At 38.3% G+C, this 16,138-nt stretch overlaps 1 protein-coding gene across 3 annotated transcripts in view; it reads left to right on the plus strand.

Annotated features, from left to right (window-relative positions):
• The window catches only part of LOC149175652 (alpha/beta-Hydrolases superfamily protein), a 229,962-nt gene that overhangs the window by 68,360 nt on the left and 145,464 nt on the right, over window positions 1–16,138 (plus strand). The window lies entirely within an intron of this gene.

Below are 16,138 nucleotides of genomic sequence, written 5' to 3' on the forward strand. Positions count from 1 at the left end.
TGATGGAGATAATTATTGCATTAAATTCCTCTTTTCGAGAGGACCAAAATTGACCTAAAGATCACTCAAATCGGACAAGGAAAAGTGTGTTTTTGAATTAAAGCCCACACATGTGCAAATTGTCAAGGTTGGCTTCAACATCATGTAGGCTCATGAAGCCCAAATGACATGTCTTTTCACCCTCATCGATTCAGATAAATACAAGAGACCTCAAACCTCATTTGGCACTTCATCACCTCACATCAGAACTTCTCTCTCCTGTTCTTATTGGTTCGTAGTACGTACAGCTCAGAAGTGGAACGTTTTCCTCTCATGTGAAGGACAGGTGGCTGATTCTGACTGGGCCGAATTACAGGACTGTTTCTGGGCATTGACCTTTCTGCAATGGAAGTTTGACCAGCGTTGACCAAGGGTCAAAAGAAGCCTTTTGACTTTGATTTTCTTGGAGAAGCTCTGTCTCATCAGGCTGCATTTTTGGGCACTAAGATCAAGGCTATTTGAGGAGTTTGACTGCTGTTGACCAGAGGTTTGACTGCAGAACAGAGCTGTACTTTTTCTCCCTCCATTGACCAAGTTTGACTGAAGTTTTGGGAGCTGTTTTGACTGATCCTTGACCAGAAAAAGAGGCCACATTGACTGGGCATTGACCGAATTAAATTGGAGCAGATTTGACTGCTGTTGACTTGACTGATTAGGGAAGTCAACTGTTGTTGACTTTTTGCAGATTTGGGAGTTGACCATATTTGACTCTTCCTCGTCATTTTTGACATTGGTATATTGATTTGACATTACATTGTTTTGGTATTGGATATTGACTTTGGATATTGGCTAGTCAAAGTTTGACTTTGACTCTTGGATGATGTACTCTCTTTATTGAACATTCGAAAACAATCTAATAGAAGAAGATTTGCAAGGGTTTTCCCCCTAGTGGGGTTTTTCTTTGGCCATTGACCAAATTTTTGTCTCTTGTCTCTTGGCTGTCTTTCATTCTGTGTTTGTCTAATTATTCTATCTACTATTGCTCTACTGTCATTGGATAATTGAAGAAGTTAATTGTTAAATTGGATGCCACTGGATATCGCTGAAGTGATAGTTGCAACATAGAACAAATTGATGAAAAATTATCATGGTATCAGAGCAGAGGTGAAGACAAGCCCAAGAGACATCGAGCAAGAGCATCCATTTTCTAGCAGCTAACGAAAAAAAGGTAAAACCTTTAATAAAAATGTTTTCCTCTTTCTTCAAGGAGCATGAGAAGTTGGGTGACTCATCTAACTTTGTTGAATGGAAAGTCAGGTTGCAGATCATATCTGACAACAATGATGTTTTGGACTTCATTCAAGGAAGAGTACCTGAGTGTCCGAAGAATGCTTCCGCTGTTGTTAAAAACAAACATAAGAAAGGTGAATTAAAAGCAAAGCAATTTATAGTTGATGGCTTACAAGATAATCTTTACTCGCGTATGTTGGAAATTTGAGAAGGTTTAAGAATGTGTATGATAAGATAGCTGGCATGTATTAAGTTAACAATTTGAATGGAATCATCTCTTTCAAAGATCAACTCAAAGACACGAAGATGAACAAAGGAGAATCTGTGCAATCATACATTATGAGTACATCTCATCTTAGAGATCAATTGCAAAGAATTGGCGAAACCACACCTGACAGGGAATTGGTGATTGTAACTCTTAGAGGGCTTCCTCCCATTTGGGAAACCTTCATTACTACTATAAGTAACAACAATAGCTTCCTGTCATTTGATGAGCTTGTTGGAAAGTTCACTCAAGAAGAATCAAGGATGATATCTAGAGGAAGAATTCAAGGATCAAATGAAGGAGAGCCCACTACCTACGTTGCTCAAGGAAATAAAAATAATGCAAAGAAATGAAAAGGAAAACCATCAAAATCAAGAAGACCTCCTCAATCTAATTGAGATTCTAAGGATTCAAGAAGGCAAGATAGAGATGTTGAGTGCTACAATTGTCATCGAAAGGGTCACTATGCTCGAGATTGTCCCAAAAAGAGAGATGCTCCAAGAAGAAACTCTTCAAGGTCCTACAACAATAATTGTGGCTTCAACAACAATAGGTCATATGAAAGAAGAAACGATAGAAGAAGGAATGAAGAAGAGTTATTATCTTGAAGATAACTATCGTCCTCCAAAGAGGTCAAGGAACTCCAAATATGAAGGAAATGCTACTAATCAATTTGAATAAATTCTTATTTCTGCATTATCTAGTTCATCTCCTCCAAATTCTTGGGATAATTGGTTGGTTGATAGTGGGGCCTCTCATCACTTCTCCGGATATAAGGAGGTTCTCTCTAATTTGGTAGAGAGGGAGACCAATTTGAACATTATTCTTGGTGACAATATCACTCATCCCATAAAGGGCTTTGGGTCTGTCAAATTTCATTTGAGCTTTGGGGTATCTGTCTTGCTTCAAGATGTATTATATGTGCCGAGATTAAAGACAAATTTGGTTTCAATATCTGCTTTGGAGGATAAAGGAATGAGGGTTGCATTCATTAAAGGAAAAGTCCTTACTTGGCCTGCTGAATCTTACAGGAGAAATGCCTTCACATTGGGATCTAGGTTTGAAGGACTCTATAGAATCACTTGAAGACCTCTTCTAGCTATGGTCCATAATACGAATCTTCAAAGCGAGCTCTGGCACCAAAGGCTGGCCCATCTACATTATGATGCTCTTCCAAAACTGAAAAATTTGGTCTTCGGGATCCCCATTGTTCAAGCTCAATATGATGAAGTATGCCCTGGGTGTGCTAGTGGAAAGAAGGTGTTGTCGCGCGGATTGACACGACAACGCTCGGATCGGGGGCTGTCACTCTGATCCCCGATCCCTCCGTTTAAGCCTATCTCCTACTGGCTAAGGGGGGTAGTCCCTGGAAAAGATTGAGGCCAACTGCCAAGCAGTTGGGCCAGGAGACGAAAAGCACTAAAATGACTTGACGAATTGAGCAGACCAGTGCCTTAAAAGATCTAAATGATTACTAGCTAGATGATCGAAGAACATGAACCACGACCAGCAATCATCAGGAAAAGAGAGCAATGCTTTAAATATTTAGTAAAACCACAACGCTCTTCAAATAACGATATCCAGCAAACTAAAAGAAATAAATTGCTTCAAACAACAGAGAAACCAGATATCAATTTCGTGTTCAGATCTCAGCGTGAAAGATACAGCATGCATAAAAAAAAAAAAGCTGAAACTGGCAGGATAAATTTTCCACAAATTTTATAATTTTTTTTTTTTTTTTTTTTTTAAAATAAAAATAAAAAAATTCTAATTTAAAATCTAAGTTAAATTTAAAAGACCCTAAAAAAAAATAAAAAAAAAAATATAAAATCTAAAACCTAAATTAAAATCTGAGAAATTTAAACTAAAATTTATCTAAAACAAAAGGTTAAAACTAAGCCCTAAAGCTAACTAAAATAAAACATTTAAATCAAATTACTAAAAATCAAATTAAAATCCTTTTTTTTTTTTTTATATGATTAAATCTAAAACAAATGAAACTATAAACTAACTTAAATTTTAAAGCTAAAATCTAAAATATAACTATATGCTATCCGCTACAATAATAACCTAGCCAAAAACATTAAAAAAAAAAAAAAAAAAAAAAAAAAAAACAAAACAAAAGAATACAAAGGCCGCACCCTAAAATAACCTAACTAACCATCCGACTATGGTAAAGGCAGCGGATTCAACTCATTCGAAGCCACAACCACAGCTTGCAAACGAAACAAAAACCCGACGCTGAACACTTAGCCCGACCCAAACATGTCAATGCATATGCGATATGGAGTGATACAAAGCGGGAGAGAGGGCGTGACAGAATTCGAAGGGGAACGAGGTCTGGAAGAGGCCAACGTTGAGACGGCAGAGACGGCAGAGAAGAAGTGACCGTCTAACAGCTGAACGCGTGACCCTTTTGATATATGCACAGTCAAATAAACCGTGATTGCAGGTATGACTATAAACCAGCACGACAAGAAAACGCATCAGATTTTCGTGACAGGGTTCCCAGCATATGTGACGGCGAATGAAGGAAAAACGAACCAGTTTTGAAACTTAACCGTGATAGATGCACAGGTCTATGAACCCAAAAGCAAGGTGAATACGATTTTTCGAAATTCGTTTGACACACAGAAATTTGCTTGAGGATGGATGACGCAGCAGCAAACTGATTTTCCTTAGATTTCCAAATAAATTATTGAGGAAAATCAAATGCGATTCATGACAGCAGGTCCTTAGCTTCTGAGAGGAGAAATCGATGCATAAATGAGAGAAAAAGACAGCCTTTTGGAGCAAATCGATTTAAGCTTGCTTGGTTTGATGAAATTGCTGAATAAGTTCCACCAGAAATCAAATCATAAGACACTCAAATCTGAAACCTAAACTGTGTATACATTCACACTTCCATTTTGTTTCATAACTTTCTCTGTCATTGTTCAGTGTTGTGCTTGCAGTTTTAAAAGAACAGCAGGGTTTTGTAAATACCTGGGATGGTTTGGAACCTGCAGAACGCACCTTTTCACGCTTGACTTTCACTCTGGCGCAATGTGTTTTCAGCAGCAGCATGGGCCTTTGAAACCCTGGAAAACAGATAAAACAAGAGCCTAGCAGGGATATGCAAAATTTTCAGCGTAAAACCTTCAAAATTTACCCACAGTTACAGAAATTCTACAGCTCTTAGAACAGCCAGATTTAACCATGATTACAGTAACATTTTCAAGATATCAAACATTTGAACTTTACTGTGAAATAAAGAAAATCCCTCATGTAAAACAGGAAATAAACCCTAAAAGATTAACCCAGGGCAAAAACAGCTGGGCTCTGCACAGAACAGCTTGTGGGAGTCGGCTGGTTCAGCCCAGAACTTCCCCAAACGCCCACAAATAACCTTCACCTAAAAGTTTCCTGCACACCTCAAGCAAGCATCAGCAAAAGAGGGCAAGAAATGCTGCTAGATTTCAAGAGAAAATGGAGATACCTGCCATTTTCCAGAAACCCTACAACATTCAGACCCTAACACATGAGCAAGATACCTGTACTCACAATGCTCTGAAAAAAATCAGCTATTTTAACTGTTGAAAACTGAAATATGCAGAAAAAACAAACACCTCACAGCGATTCCAGAGAGTAACACCAGCCAGTTTGAACCCCAAAGTCTTTTTATTAATCAGAAATCAGTTTACAAGAGAGCTTTCAGTACAGACTCACAGATCAGATCCACTAAAAATGACCCCCTAAGACCCTACATAAAGGAAATGATCCCAACGGCTAGTTTTGGGTGATCCACAAAAATATTATTATTTTATTGCTTAGGGTTTTTGCTTTATGCTTTTATTTTTTATTATTTTAAATTTTTATTTTTTTATTTTTTTATATATGAATTTATTATTTTTATTCATTAAAAAAAATTTAAATTTATTTTAAAATGGATCATCAAACCCAGCCGTTGGAACCATCACCTAGCACCTAGGACCTAGGACTCGTGAGGGGATTTACAACATTTTCAACCCTCAAGACACATTTCATCATGATTTTTTACAATTTTTACAATTTACATCTCAAAGGGATGAATCCACTTTAACATAGACCCTCATAGACCACCCAGATCTGCGACACAACTATAATCTAGCAGAGTAACACGCTAGGATTCTCCTAAAGTCCTAATGACGAAATGCATCCCGGCTTTGAGGTCGGGTTTGAAGGAAAACTCTGCTGATCCATGGATCGGTGAGACTAAAAACCTCCCGGGACGCAGATTTTCATTAGAAAGTTAGGTCCACCTAGGCAACTTTACATACATGACTCTGATCTGCTTAGATTATTTACAATTCAAACGTGCAGACTGGGTTTACAACAACAATGATCAAGCTGTCGATGACTGTAGGCTGGCACGGACATGTTGCTCAGGAGCTACCCTTCTCTGCCAACAGGAAGGAGGTGTACTGCATGGGTAGTTGACCAATAGTGGTCAACATCTGGCTCTACTTGGGGACACGTTGCTGCACTGGTAGGAATGTGAGAATCCAGAATCTGCATCCATACAACACACAAATAAAAATAAGTAGCGTCCATTCCCAAATCATCATATGCATTAAGTACAGGAAAGATAAAAGCTCTTCATTTATTGACTAACTAATAACATGAAAAGTAAATCTAATCCTAAAAACAGAAATGAAATGCTGAAAAGACAAGGAGTAGGGATAGAAATACAATACAAAAGATGCCCCATGGCATCAGATATCATCTCTGAAGAACAGCTTGAGCATTTGGCCGTTCACTGGTAGATGAAGTGATTCACCATCCAATCTGCTCAAGTGGAATGAGTTTGGTCCAGCTATGTCTCTAATGATGTACGGTCCCAACCACAAGCTGTCAAACTTTTTATGCTTTCCTGGTTTTTCATTTTTGCGATCCCAAAGTAAAACCATATCTCCAACCTGCAAAGATCTAGATCTAGAGCATTTATCAAAGCTTTTCTTAATATTAGATTGATTTTTACATGCAGTTTCAAAAGCTGTCCGACGAGTCTCATCTAACTCCACAATCTGATCTATCCTATTCTGAACAACATCTTTATCAGTGGAAAATTTTTGGAGAAGCTGATAGGCTGGCAATTTTAGGTGCACAAGTAAGGTAACATCCAAGCCATAAACCAATTCAAAGGGAGATTTACCAGTAGATTTCTTCTTAGTAATTCTGTCTGCCCACAAAGCATACTTGATTTTGCTGTCCCAAGACTTCTTGTTATCTCCTACTATTTTCTTGATAATGGTTATGAGATTTTTATTACTTGATTCAGCCAAACCATTACCCTGAGGATAGTAATTCGACGAATGAGATAAGACAATGCCATATTTGAAACAAAAAGATGTAAACTCTGAAGAACTGAAAGCCTTGGCATTGTCAGTAGTGATCTTAGCGGGGACACCAAATCTAGTAATGATATTATTCTCAATGAAATCCATAATCACCTTTTCAGTGGCATTCTTAGCAGGAATGGCTTCGACCCATTTAGTGAAATAATCAGTAGCAGTCAAAATCCAAGAGTAGCCATTGCTAGAATTTTCATGGAACTTCCCTATGAAGTCCAGACCCCAATGCTGAAAAGGTGCCTCTACAATAACAGGTTGTAGAGGAAGGGCAGCAAGCTTCTGTTTCCCAGTGAACAGTTGACAGGCTTGACACGTTCTAACATACTTGTGCACATCAGAAAAAATCGAAGGCCAATAATAGCCAGCTCTCAGGATTTTGTGGGCAGTAGTTCTAGCGGCATAATGACCACCACAAAATCCTGAATGAAATTCGGAGATTAATCTTTTGGACTCAATATCGTCAACACACCTAAGCACTATGCCCTCAGGATTTCTCCATCCAAGGCCATCCTTCATAAGGCAATACTTAGTGGCCTTTAGTCTAAGAGCCCTTCTCTTATGAGCGACTAAATGGTTAGGACACGCAAGATTTGTCAAGTAGTAAACTATGTCCTTATACCATTCATGCTCAGCTAACCTTCTTAATTCAGGTGAAGAAAGATCGTCAAGGCAAAACAGACCAAGAGTCTTTTCATTACTTTCAGCTAACATTTGAGCTAAACCTTGGCCTTTGATTAGCTTAGTGGGTCTAATCTCTAAATCATACTCCTGTATCTTAGTAACGCACCTAGCACGAGTCCCTAAGCAATCAGTTTGAGTTAATATGTCTTTAACAGCAGAATGTGGGACGAAAGCGATGATCTTAGAATAACCCACATAAGTTTTAAAATGCTTAAGAGACTTGACTAGGGCATAGGCCTGCTTTTCCATGGTATTGTACTTCAATTCGGAATTTTGAAGTGCTCTACTCATGAAAGCGATAGGCTGCTCGTGACCCTCTCTATTCTTTTGAAGTAAGACACCGGCAATGGTATCCTCAGAAGCGAAAGAAAAAATCATGAAATCTTTGGAGTAATCAGGACTAACAAGGACAGGAGCCTTCGCGATAGCAGACTTGATTTCTTGGAAAGCCCTTTTGCCCTCTTCTTGCCAGACAAATTTCACATCCTTCTTCACAAGACTTTGAATGGGCTTAGCTATTTCCGCATAATTCGGGATAAATCTTCTAATAAAATTTATCTTTCCAAGGAAAGACTGAAGGGACTTGAGGTTATGCGGGAGAGGAATCTTTTGAATTGCTTCAACTCGTTCAGGATCGACCCTGACTCCTTCCTTAGAGATGATATGACCCAGGAGTTTCCCTTCAGTTACCCCAAAGACAGATTTAGCCGGATTCAAAGAAATTCCATATTCTCTACATCTATCGAAAACTTGCCTAAGATGATCTATATGACTGATACCATCTTTAGAGAAAACAGTAAGATCATCTTGATATATTTCGATAATTTTCCCGATCAATCCTTTGAAGGCATAGTCCATGGCCCTCTGGAAAGTAGCTCCAGCGTTTGTTAACCCAAATGGCATTCTGATGTATTCAAAAGTGCCCCATGGTGTTGTGAACGTGGTCTTGTGTCGATCTTCCTTTTTAACCCAAACTTGATTATACCCAGAAAAACCGTCTAGCAATGACATCATTCCAGACCCAGTTACTCTTTGCAACAAAGTTTCCATTTTTGGCAAAGGGTAATTATCCTTCTTGCACGCTAGATTAAGGTTTCTAAAATCGACACAAAGTCTTATTGTACCATTCTTCTTCCTGACAATCACCAAATTCGAACACCATGTCGAATGCCTAGTTTGAGCGATGATTCCTGCTGCAAGCATCTTCGCAAGCTCTTTTTGGACCAGGGGGGCTAACTTAGGATTAATCTGCCTAAGTTTTTGCCGAAAAGGTTTAGCATTTTCGTCTTTTAAGGGAATAGTATGCTCCATAATATCTTCCCTATAGCCCTTCAACTCATCATAGGAAAAAGCCAAAACATCTCGATATTCACGAAGTAAATCAATCAACTTTTTCCTTTCCTCCAGACTAGTACCTTTACCGATTTTAACCATTTTCGGATTTTCAAAAGTACCAATGTTAACTTCAAGGTACTCGCCTGGGTCCGACTTGTCTTCTTCTCTCAGCTTCGTGGCATCATGCCGATCAAAATATTGCTCTAAGGCAACTACATTTCTGGGAGTAGGATTTATGATATGTCCTTGATCTAAAGACCCATCCTCGCCAGAAACTAACCGGAAATCCTCAAACTCATCTAAACTATTGAGAAAACGAACGACTTGCTTTTCATCATTAAAAATTTGCCAATGCTCTGAGTTGTCTGGAACAGATGGTCTGAATATTATCTCCATTTTAATTTTATCGTTGATTAACTCATCAGACAACTGGAAAGTGCTAGCAGCTACGGCAAGTTCATCTGCCGAACTATTTAGCTCTCTAGGAATTGCTTCAAGGTTAAGGGCATCGAAGTGCTCCATAGTATCCCACACAGCATTTCGATAGTTTCTTAATCTCTGATTTCTACATGTGAATTTGTTCTTAAGCTGCATGATAACCAGATCGGAATCCCCCTTTATGTTAAGCAATTTAATCTTCAAAGCTTTGGCCAATTCAAGGCCCAACAATATGGCTTCATACTCAGCGACATTGTTGGTTGCTTCAAATTCTAGACGATAGGCAAACTTGAATACGTGACCAAGGGGAGACTTAAGCACAATCCCAGCACCCTTACCATGACTAGAGAAAGCACCATCGAAATACATATACCAGACTTCATCCTTAAGATCTTTAATCTCATCATCGGGAGGAATTATGAAATTGGACATGATAGCATAGTTCCCGATGTCAGATTTTTCTTTAATTATCTCGTTACGAGGCTTTTTAGGATTTTCAACATGAAATTTCCTCTCAGGCTCTCTATTTAGTCTAACAAAACCGTCACCGCTAGGAGAAGGAATCATAGCATATGACCAATTCATCTGAATGCTTCCCCTAGATCAGAGGCCCACTTCCTAGATAACAGCATACCCCAAGCATCAGGTACATCAACGACAACAATATCCATAACAACCATGATGTCTGGGTAGACCGAAAGATGAACTTGCAAATCCTTGATTAAACCATGTACCTCGATCTTCTTAGAATCCATGGCGCATATATTATAGTAGGGTCTGGAAACTCTTAAGTTAAGCTGTTCCATAACCCTTTTAGTCATAACACAAGCAGATGCGCCTGAATCCAACATGCAGTTATTCAATTTATACCCATTGACTAATAAGGTGATAAAGAAGGGTTGATGATCCTTGTTATCAGCATCTACGCTTTGCAGATAAATAGGAGCATCATGATAGTCAACCTCACGAATCTTCTGCTGAGAAGTGTTGACTTGAGGACCCTGAATTGCTTTTAGTAACTTGTCCCTTTGGGAAGGGATTTTAGCGATCTCAGAGACGGGAACCCAGATTTTAGCATTATTAAACCAACTCCCCAAATCGACATCTATTCCCGAATTTATACCAGGGTTTAAAGTTCGAGGAGGAATTTGATTCCCGCTCTGATCCTTATCCCTTCTCTGGTATGTCAAACCCTTATCTCTAGCAATTTCCAGAATTTTCTCAGGAGAAGGTTTCTCACCATATAACCTAGCCAAAATGTCATCTTCGTCTTCAAGGTTATTTATGCTAAAAGCGGATTGAGGATTCACAACATCATAGCTCCTTTCCTTAACCTCTATCCAATCATTCATGGGCAAAGGAAACTTGCTCCCTACCACGTTTATTTGCTCACCTGTCCCAAACATTCCATTATCAAAAAGTCTTTTGATAACGGGACAAGAGGATTCTTCGTGAAAATCAGCACAAGCACGACAGTAGGGAGGAGCATCATCCACCAGATTGGTAAGCGGATTAGGGGGCCTCTGCTCACTAGTTTGACCCTTTCTTTGCCAGTTACTATTTCTGTTATTATTATTTCGAGGCTGAAAATTTTGCGGTTGCGCTCTTTCCATTTGAATTAACCTATTCTGCAAAGTGTTTATCTCCTTATTATGATTGATTTCCATGGTTTCAATTTTCTGAAGCAATTTGAGAACAAGTTCATTTTCAGGCTCTTGGACTGCTTTTCCCTTAGGTTCCTTTAGTTTCGTAGCAGCCCTATCAAAGCCTGGGATTTCAGATTTCCCAGACGCTGCCTTGTCCTTTTCAAGTTCTACAGCTAAGGCTTGGCAATCACGATAATCAGTAAGTTTAGCACGCCTTAACTCATAAGATGGTTCGGGACCAAAGGCATCGATATAAAAATTTTGGAGAGTTTTATCTGAAGGTTTATAGTCTTGAGGTAATTCTCTAATAATACCATTAAACCTTCTGTTAAATTCTTCAACAGTTTCGTCTTCTCTCTTTTTCATCAGAGTAAGAGCTCTTACAAGATGTCTTCCCTCTCTCTTATCTCCAAATTTTTCTCTAAATGCAGTAATGAGTGATTGTAGAGAGTCAAAAGTATTAGGAGGTTTTTCTGTATACCAATCATGAGCATCACCTCCTAGAGTCAAGACAAAAAGGGTCATCCTGACATCTTCATGATCAAAATCAGGAGATCTAGCATACTTAGCCATCCATATGTTGAAATCTCGTAAATGGGAATTAACAGTAATGGCATTATCTCCATGAAAGCTAGGCAATTTGTCTATCCCAACAGATGGAATATCATTGGGGGCTCCAGGAATGTTAGAAAAATTACAAGGGGCAAACAGACTCATGGTGCTGCGCTTAACTTGACCTTTAAAGAGCAAATGAATATCGGAGAGGGCTTCTTGTCCAAGATTTCCAAGAAGTGTACGAGAAGCGAGTTTGTGTGATCGCACCCTATAAACCTTTTCAGGATCAGGAGTAGGATTGCACAGACTGCTCGGATGTCTTCTAGTGTACACTCTTGCAGATAATATAGGAAGTGGAGTCGCCACTTGAACAAGAAGTTAAGCACAGGAAAGCTTGCAAAGCAAGAACCAAGGACAGAAAAACTCTATCCCCGGCAACGGCGCCAAAAAATGTTGTCGCGCGGATTGACACGACAACGCTCGGATCGGGGGCTGTCACTCTGATCCCCGATCCCTCCGTTTAAGCCTATCTCCTACTGGCTAAGGGGGGTAGTCCCTGGAAAAGATTGAGGCCAACTGCCAAGCAGTTGGGCCAGGAGACGAAAAGCACTAAAATGACTTGACGAATTGAGCAGACCAGTGCCTTAAAAGATCTAAATGATTACTAGCTAGATGATCGAAGAACATGAACCACGACCAGCAATCATCAGGAAAAGAGAGCAATGCTTTAAATATTCAGTAAAACCACAACGCTCTTCAAACAACGATATCCAGCAAACTAAAAGAAATAAATTGCTTCAAACAACAGAGAAACCAGATATCAATTTCGTGCTCAAATCTCAGCGTGAAAGATACAGCATGCATAAAAAAAAAAAAGCTGAAACTGGCAGGATAAATTTTCCACAAATTTTATAATTTTTTTTTTTTTTTTTTTTTTTAAATAAAAATAAAAAAATTCTAATTTAAAATCTAAGTTAAATTTAAAAGACCCTAAAAAAATATATATATATATATATATATATATATATATATATATATATATATATATATATATATATATATATATATATAAAATCTAAAACCTAAATTAAAATCTGAGAAATTTAAACTAAAATTTATCTAAAACAAAAGGTTAAAACTAAGCCCTAAAGCTAACTAAAATAAAACATTTAAATCAAATTACTAAAAATCAAATTAAAATCCTTTTTTTTTTTTTTATATGATTAAATCTAAAACAAATGAAACTATAAACTAACTTAAATTTTAAAGCTAAAATCTAAAATATAACTATATGCTATCCGCTACAATAATAACCTAGCCAAAAACATAAAAAAAAAAAAAAAAAAAAAAAAAAAAAAAACAAAAGAATACAAAGGCCGCACCCTAAAATAACCTAACTAACCATCCGACTATGGTAAAGGCAGCGGATTCAACTCATTCGAAGCCACAACCACAGCTTGCAAACGAAACAAAAACCCGACGCTGAACACTTAGCCCGACCCAAACATGTCAATGCATATGCGATATGGAGTGATACAAAGCGGGAGAGAGGGCGTGACAGAATTCGAAGGGGAATGAGGTCTGGAAGAGGCCAACGTTGAGACGGCAGAGACGGCAGAGAAGAAGTGACCGTCTAACAGCTGAACGCGTGACCCTTTTGATATATGCACAGTCAAATAAACCGTGATTGCAGGTATGACTATAAACCAGCACGACAAGAAAACGCATCAGATTTTCGTGACAGGGTTCCCAGCATATGTGACGGCGAATGAAGGAAAAACGAACCAGTTTTGAAACTTAACCGTGATAGATGCACAGGTCTATGAACCCAAAAGCAAGGTGAATACGATTTTTCGAAATTCGTTTGACACACAGAAATTTGCTTGAGGATGGATGACGCAGCAGCAAACTGATTTTCCTTAGATTTCCCAATAAATTATTGAGGAAAATCAAATGCGATTCATGACAGCAGGTCCTTAGCTTCTGAGAGGAGAAATCGATGCATAAATGAGAGAAAAAGACAGCCTTTTGGAGCAAATCGATTTAAGCTTGCTTAGTTTGATGAAATTGCTGAATAAGTTCCACCAGAAATCAAATCATAAGACACTCAAATCTGAAACCTAAACTGTGTATACATTCACACTTCCATTTTGTTTCATAACTTTCTCTGTCATTGTTCAGTGTTGTGCTTGCAGTTTTAAAAGAACAGCAGGTTTTTTGTAAATACCTGGGATGGTTTGGAACCTGCAGAACGCACCTTTTCACGCTTGACTTTCACTCTGGCGCAATGTATTTTCAGCAGCAGCATGGGCCTTTGAAACCCTGGAAAACAGATAAAACAAGAGCCTAGCAGGGATATGCAAAATTTTCGGCGTAAAACCTTCAAAATTTACCCACAGTTACAGAAATTCTACAGCTCTTAGAACAGCCAGATTTAACCATGATTACAGTAACATTTTCAAGATATCAAACATTTGAACTTTACTGTGAAATAAAGAAAATCCCTCATGTAAAACAGGAAATAAACGCTAAAAGATTAACCCAGGGCAAAAACAGCTGGGCTCTGCACAGAACAGCTTGTGGGAGTCGGCTGGTTCAACCCAGAACTTCCCCAAACGCCCACAAATAACCTTCACCTAAAAGTTTCCTGCACACCTCAAGCAAGCATCAGCAAAAGAGGGCAAGAAATGCTGCTAGATTTCAAGAGAAAATGGAGATACCTGCCATTTTCCAGAAACCCTACAACATTCAGACCCTAGCACGTGAGCAAGATACCTGTACTCACAATGCTCTGAAAAAAATCAGCTATTTTAACTGTTGAAAACTGAAATATGCAGAAAAAACAAACACCTCACAGCGATTCCAGAGAGTAACACCAGCCAGTTTGAACCCCAAAGTCTTTTTATTAATCAGAAATCAGTTTACAAGAGAGCTTTCAGTACAGACTCACAGATCAGATCAACTAAAAATGACCCCCTAAGACCCTACATAAAGGAAATGATCCCAACGGCTAGTTTTGGGTGATCCACAAAAATATTATTATTTTATTGCTTAGGGTTTTTGCTTTATGCTTTTTATTTTTTATTATTTTAAATTTTTTTTTATTTTTTTTTTTATTTTTTTTTTTTATATATGAATTTATTATTTTTATTCATTAAAAAAAATTTAAATTTATTTTAAAATGGATCATCAAACCCAGCCGTTGGAATCATCACCTAGCACCTAGGACCTAGGACTCATGAGGGGATTTACAACATTTTCAACCCTCAAGACACATTTCATCATGATTTTTTACAATTTTTACAATTTACATCTCAAAGGGATGAATCCACTTTAACATAGACCCTCATAGACCACCCAGATCTGCGACACAACTATAATCTAGCAGAGTAACACGCTAGGATTCTCCTAAAGTCCTAATGACGAAATGCATCCCGGCTTTGGGGTCGGGTTTGAAGGAAAACTCTGCCGATCCATGGATCGGTGAGACTAAAAACCTCCCGGGACGCAGATTTTCATTAGAAAGTTAGGTCCACCTAGGCAACTTTACATACATGACTCTGATCTGCTTAGATTATTTACAATTCAAACGTGCAGACTGGGTTTACAACAACAATGATCAAGCTGTCGATGACTGTAGGCTGGCACGGACATGTTGCTCAGGAGCTACCCTTCTCTGCCAACAGGAAGGAGGTGTACTGCATGGGTAGTTGACCAATAGTGGTCAACAGAAGGCAAGGGGACCATTCCCCTCTAGTGAAAACAAGTTGGAAGACATCCTTCATCTTATTCATTCTGATATATATGGTCTAATGCCCGTGCATTTTCTTGGGGGTCATCTTTATTATATCACCTTCATCAACGATTTCTCAAGGAAGACATGGATATACTATTTGAAGCACAAGGATGAGGCATTTAAAATATTCAAAGAGTTCAAGGCTTTGGTTGAAAATCATACAGGGAAGAAAACTAAGTTGCACGAAACGAGGAAACGGGTACGAGTTTCCGAAACGGGAAGCGATACGAAACGTGTCCTCCCCAAATTTTGGAAACGGGGAAACACGAATATATATATATATATATATATATATGTGCAATCATAAAGCACAAGTGATACATTATAATTTATTACACATAAACATTAAGATTTAATTTACATCACATTTACTCATGAATGATCACATAATGAAAATAAAAATATCGGAATATCCAAAAGCAACCTTTATTATATATCCAAATCTCAAAATCAGCCTTTATTTATATTAATATATGAGGCTGCAAGTACAATAAAGACTTTAAGGCTACAAGAGAGAGATCCAAATCAGGGTTTTCTGCATCCACATCCCATTCTTTAGAAGGACCACTGTTGTATTGGGAGTCTCCTCCTACATAGTCGAACGACCTTAGTGCTCTTGATTAAATACAAGTTTCATACCCTTGTACCCTACATGATCTTGATTATTGGGAGTTTCCCCTGCATAGAGGGCTTGGTTCTCTTGATTAAATACAAGTTCCATACCCTAGTACATAATAAAATCCAATGGAAACATTGCAATCCCCCCAATCCTGAAATCCTG

This window comes from Pinus tabuliformis, chromosome 4_1 (assembly GCF_031772625.1).
Source record: "Pinus tabuliformis cultivar Carrire ecotype Pingquan chromosome 4_1, CPIR1, whole genome shotgun sequence".
NCBI classification, from domain to species: domain Eukaryota; kingdom Viridiplantae; phylum Streptophyta; class Pinopsida; order Pinales; family Pinaceae; genus Pinus; species Pinus tabuliformis.